Here is a 6,191-nt window from a genome sequence, read left to right on the forward strand (position 1 = left end):
GAGCCTAGGACAACCATCAATTCCCAAGCATTAGCAGACTTTGTGGCTGATTTCAGTAGTGATTTACAAAAGGAAGCTGAGTTAGAAGTCCAGCAGCTAGAGGAGACCAAGAATCCTTGGATACTCTATACTGATGGATCCTCAAATGTCAAAGGCACAGGGCTTGGAATACTACTAAAATCGCCACAGGGGGACATAATACCCCACTCTATAGCATGTGAGTTCCAAACCACTAACAATGAGGCTGAGTATGAAGCCTTGATTGCTGGTTTGCAAATTGCTAAGCATATGGGGATCAGGTATCTTGAGGTATATGTAGATTCATTGTTAATCACTAATCACTTTAATGGATCCTATGTTGTTAAAGGTGAAAAGCTAACCAAATATTTAGAGATAGTCAAAGAATTGGCACTCTCTTTTGTTTCCTTTAGTTTGACACAGGTACCAAGGGAAGAAAATACAGAAGCTGATGCATTGGCTAATCTAGGATCATCTTTGAAGATCCCGGAGGATATAAGTATCCCCATTATCCATATCCTGGCTCCCGCCATCGAGGATCATGTGGCCATGGAAATAGGAGAGGATTCTGCAATTATCCCTAGTGAGGATACTCAATCTTGTTCAGGATCATGGATCCTCCCAATCATGAGATACTTACAACACGGAGAGATTCCTACAGGAGAAAACCTTAGGGCTTTCAAAATTAAGGTATCTCAATTCACAATTTTAAATAATATGTTGTATAAGCGATCTCTTGCAGGACCATATTTAAGATGCATTGAGGATCCTGAAATCCAAGAAGTTTTAAAAGACTTCCATGAAGGAGATTGTGGAAACCACACTAGGGGCAGGGCATTATTCTCAAGGATCCTGAGGACAGGATACTATTGGCCAACTATGAAAAGAGATGTTGTGTAGTATGCTAAGAAGTGTGATCCTTGACAGAGACACAGCAATATCCTCCACCAACCAGCTGAATTTTTGCATCCTATATCATCCTCTTGGCCATTTATGAGATGGGGTATGGATATAGTTGGTAAACTCCCTAAGGCACCTGGTGGAAAAGTGTTCATGCTTGCTATGACTGATTACTTATCCAAGTGGATAGAGGATGAAGCTTTTGCCCAAGTCAGAGAAAAGGAAGTGATATCCTTCATTAAAAAAATATTATAACTAGATTTGGTAACAAAAAAAAGTCCATTTAGTGGCACACACTTCTAGTGGCATTTAGCTTTTGTGCCACTTATTTAGGTTTTAGTGGCACTTTACGTGTGCCACATCTGCTTAGCACACGTTTTTAGTGGCATTTAGTCCTTATGCCACTAGTTTAGATTTTAATGATACTTTTCATATGCCACTAAAATATTTGATAACTTTTAATGGTACTTTACGTGTGCCACTATTTTTTAAGTGGTTCTAAATTTTAAAATACAAACAAAAAGCCATTTAGTGGCACATGCTTTTAATGACATTTAGCTTTTGCGCCACTAATTTAGGTTCGATTCGTAGCTCTCTTGAAAGTTGGCTTGTTTAAATGAGATCATATATACACATATATAAGCTATGGTTTTTAATTACTTATATATGGTAACTTTTTATTAAAAGAAATAGATTGTAAAGTCATAATTTTTGTTTTTTTTTTTTTGTTTTTGGTATATAATTTGTGTCAAAAATACAAAAAAGTTAAAAGATATCTATTTAAAAAAAATAAATGGGACAACTCGATGAGCCACGAGGTAGCTCAATCTTTTGATGTGCCAAGACTAACTCTAACTTTTGACGAGCCCGAGCCTAACATTTTAGCTCATTAAGATAAACAAGGCGGCTCGACTTTTAAACGAGCCAAACCTGAGCTCACCTTGGCTCTGCTCGTTTACAACCCTACTTGTTATATTAAATTGTTTATTTTTTCTTTTAAATTTAATGGTAAATTACAAACATCTGTATATTTTTTTAATTTGTTAAAAGTTATTGTTTCTTATCTACCATGAAATCAAATTCACCCAAAAGTTTCAATTCACTCGTTCCCCAAATTGACACATCCAAAATTTTCAGTTCCCCGCTCCACCAAAGTGACCCGCCATATTCTCGCGCTTCCCAACCCTAGCTTTTCGATTCAAATTCATCCCAGTCGATCTTGTTCTTTCGGTTATGGTTTTTGATACAAATGATGATGAACAATCGTAGCAACAGCAACAAAAATGTGGCCGCTGTTCCACCCACTATTTCATCAAAACAAATTGTTCCAATTCCTAAGACCGTAGATACTCCGAAGGTCGATAAAAGGTTTGTTGTCTTTCTAGTTTATGTTTTGACTCGTCATTTTCTTTAGAATGTAGTTATTTGCTATTTACTCTCATTGACATTAATTACATTCTGTGAATCAATTATTCATGATTGATTTTGGGGTTCTGAATTGGGTGTCAGTTTAGAGTTTTTCTTACTTAAAGCGATTTCAGTTAATTGGGCAAAATGTTTAGATTTTTCTGTTCAATTGATCTTGTGTCTTTTTAATCTGGTTAATAGTGTTGGAAGGTAATTCCTGACTTCAAAAAAGAGGGATAATTGATAAACATTGCTTCAAATAGGGCTTTCTCATCTGTAGGTACTTTAATTGAAATAACTTTTAGGACAAATGGTCATCTCTTACTATCTAAAGTCTTCTCGAAGGTATGATTAACAAACTGAATTGAAAGTTGGGGTTTTTTTTAACTTCTTAGTTATCTGTTTATTTTTGGATTTATTTTTCTAACTACAGAACCAAACACAAGTTCACACTGAATGTTTTATGTATGTTCATATAATGGCAAGTTGTTTCAATGAATATTATTTTTAAAATGATTGTTCCCAAGTTATGAATATTTAAGATATACGGGGGCATGATGGCTAAAGAAAGTTTTAATGAACCCATAGATAAAAAGTCAATGTTTCACATGGTAGATTTTTGGAACCCTTTTTTAGTTTTTCTTTTTGTTTTAATCGTTACTGCTCTTGAAAGGTCAGTATGTTAATTGAGAAATAATATATGTAAATGTGTCTTCTTGGTTGATGAGTTATATGCTGTCAAAGCTATAAGTTATATTTTGTTTACATGTAACACAAATGTGACAAAAGTTGGTTACTGATTTAACTAGTACCCTTTGTTTTTATTCCTTTAGGTAACCTGCTTCAATGATCCCAAGCCCCATTTTTTTGTATTTATGAAGATTTGGATGTTGGATATAGTTTGCAGTTCGTGTGCACCTGGATTTACACTGATTTTATGCACCATTTTCTGATTGTTAAGGGTAAAATGATTAACTTTAATCACTCATGTATGTGAGTCGGGTTGTTCACGCTGCTATAGTGAGGTTTATGTATTAATGTTTTATTTTAAGCTGTCTACTAACGAATGGTGCGATCAACATCTTGCAGAACTTTGTTGTAACCCATTTTCTCAAGAACACAAAATTAAGTTTCTTGATTAATAAAAAGATTCGCATTTTGCGATAACCACAGCAGGAGGTTAGTATACTGGTGTTGTTACTCGGTTTGATTATTTTTCATTCAATTTGCCACCTGAATTTAAGCTGAACATATTGGTGGGTCTTAGGGTGTTTGGGGTGAAGATGGTTTGCCTCAGCTTTCTATCTAACGTTTGCCCTCCGCCTTCTACTTTCCTTGGACCAAAATGTGTTTTATAGTATAGGGCTGCTCCGTACTGGCTCAGTGGCTGGTGGTTCGAGAGGCCCGTTCTATTGTGGTGCACCAGCTACTGCAGGCAGTGGTGGCGTAAAACGAAGGTCAACCCAGGATGACCCTAATACAGCCTAAAGGCATTGATTTGAAAGATACCTTAGCTTTTGCTGCGCTTGGTGCAAAAGTTCAAGGAACAAATGTAGGTGTTTCAGTGTGTGAAGGAGTCACTACAAGGTGCGTGAGTGTGCGATAAAAAAGTTTACGAAAATGTTTTCTTTTTCTTATTTGTGAAGTATTATAGTATATGTAGGTTAATCACGAAGTACTTGCCTACCATGCATGTGCATCCTACGGTGATAGCGCACCTTGAAACGAATTAACTTTGATGGATGTGTACCAGTGCTTTTGAGGTAAATACAAGTAGTTGTGTTCATTAAACAGTTTGACTATTGGCTTTTTTTTGTATTTAACAATAAGTTGTGGTGTACCAGTGCTTAAATTTTTTACTCGTTAGTGATTTCCATGTTAGGTGTTCAGTAAAATGCCACAAGTAGAATCATAATTCCACTTTTTTACCATTTATCAAACTAATATGAAATAAGAGAAAAATAGAAACTGACTTGTTTTTGGTTTTGGATTTTAGCGACCAGCTTAGCAAGCTACTTCTCTTTATATATTGTTGAGGCTGTGGTGGTGGGTTCGAGTCAAACAAGGCATGGTTGTGCCGGTTTCATCAAGAATGGACTAGGGGTTAATGTGTATTGCAAGGTAAGCGTATATAATCCTTTAGTTTTGGTTCTAATCATGTTCTAAGGGCTGTTATGGGGGTACAAGGAGTATCAAGGCCGAGTAAGGGCTTCCCAAAGGCCCATTGTGACAGTTTCGGTAGTCTTGGACCCGAACGTGTGAAACAGACAACGAATCAATGCATAAATGTTAAAGTTATGTTTGTATTCAGTTAGATTCTGTTTTTAGCATATTTTTAGCACTGAATTCGTGGCCCACGGTGAAGGTTTGATAGATAGGTTAAATGCTAACTGTATGTGTGTTAATTTTGTTGTATTTGGTCGATTCAACGTGAAGATCAAGAGGACAATGTGGTTAGTCTATTTTCAATCTGCTATTTTTACTACAAACTTTCTTATTATACAAGATACTGGATTTACATCATATGAAACTTTTCTTATGTGCTATTTTCAGACCATGGTTGAATTGATGGGGGCACAAGTTTCGAAACCGCTGATTGCAACCAAGGTTACTCATCTTATATGCTACAAATTTGAAGGTGTGTTGTATTAACTTTAATTCACTTATGCATTTTCTCTAGGTGGCTTTTTTACCGAACAAGATATTAAGAGCCTACCATGTTTACAGGTATGCATGTGTTCTATTACTCCATCTAGAGGTGTAACTTCTAGTTTGCGGGTTTTTATTGATTAAAAAACTACATCAGTACAAAAAATAGAGATTGCATGCTTAAAGAATATACTTTTGGCATCTTTTGACCCCATTGACCCATTCACCATATTTTTAGCAATGTTTTAGTTCATCAATTGACATGTCTAAGATAGAAGATAACTCAATTCAACTCATTATAAACTGAAGGGTAAACATTCTCATCATGAACTCTCTTGTTGTTAGGTGATGGTAATTCCGACAACCAGGGGTATTGAAAAAACCACCCATCTTTTGGCTGAAGAGCTTAAAGTGATGTCAAAAGAAGTAAGTTTGCCTTTTATTAACTGCTCTTACATCTTTGATAGCTACAGTTATCAGATCTAATCAATTTAACGTAAATTGTGAAATTTCAGGTTGAGTATTGTCAGTTGGCTGATGTAGCGGCAATAAGTAGCAAGTGCTGGGAACTATGAAGTGGAAGTATAACTACTAAGAAAACGTTAACACAATGATTATTTAACTCGCATGAAGATTGTGAAAGGGATTCAAGAACACAATGAAGTTTTGAGTTTTTATTAATACACTTAGTTCATTTGGGTTATATGTTTGATCACTTGACTTAGATCGACACTTATTAGACATTTGGAATCTTTGGAAGAGTGATGGAACCTTTAATTGAAGTGATTATTTTATGATTTCTACATTTTACAATTTTGTTTTTATTTTTTAATGTAAATAAATGATAATTGTAATTAATTAAAATTAATATGATAAACGTCAATGACATTTAATTTGATGTGATTTTTGTGGCAAAAAATATGTGCCATTAAAAGCTCAAAAGTTTGTACTGGCAGATAAAAAAGTGCCACTAAAAGGCTAAAAACTTTGTGCGACACATTGAAAAAGTGCCATTAAAAGGCTTTAGCGTCAGCGCTTCTTGTGGCACTTTTTTTGTGTGCCGCTCATTCTTACAAGGTTCTTTAGTGGCACTTTCTTGTTTTTCTGTGGCACTTTTTGCATGCCACTAGATGACATTTTTTTTGTAGTGAGATTATATGTGATAATGGTTCCCAATTTATTGGGGGCAGAACTACTAACTTTTGTGACAGCTGGGG

General features: G+C 35.4%; 1 long non-coding RNA gene across 8 annotated transcripts; it reads left to right on the plus strand.

Moving 5' to 3' along the window:
* Positions 1 to 2,017: 2,017 nt before the first annotated feature.
* LOC110873733 lies at positions 2,018 to 5,775 on the plus strand. 8 transcript variants are annotated; one of them, XR_002555384.2, is made up of 11 exons: positions 2,018 to 2,286; positions 3,159 to 3,287; positions 3,415 to 3,504; positions 3,593 to 3,912; positions 3,980 to 4,088; positions 4,322 to 4,446; positions 4,762 to 4,778; positions 4,879 to 4,932; positions 5,006 to 5,052; positions 5,320 to 5,400; positions 5,490 to 5,775. It is a non-coding gene; the product is annotated as an uncharacterized LOC110873733 (long non-coding RNA). The 8 variants fall into 8 exon arrangements; XR_002555382.2 differs by having other exon boundaries at positions 4,322 to 4,778; XR_004863920.1 differs by having other exon boundaries at positions 4,322 to 4,932.
* The last annotated feature ends 416 nt before the right edge of the window (positions 5,776 to 6,191 follow it).

The sequence above is a fragment of the Helianthus annuus genome, chromosome 8, assembly GCF_002127325.2.
Source record: "Helianthus annuus cultivar XRQ/B chromosome 8, HanXRQr2.0-SUNRISE, whole genome shotgun sequence".
Classification (NCBI taxonomy): domain Eukaryota; kingdom Viridiplantae; phylum Streptophyta; class Magnoliopsida; order Asterales; family Asteraceae; genus Helianthus; species Helianthus annuus.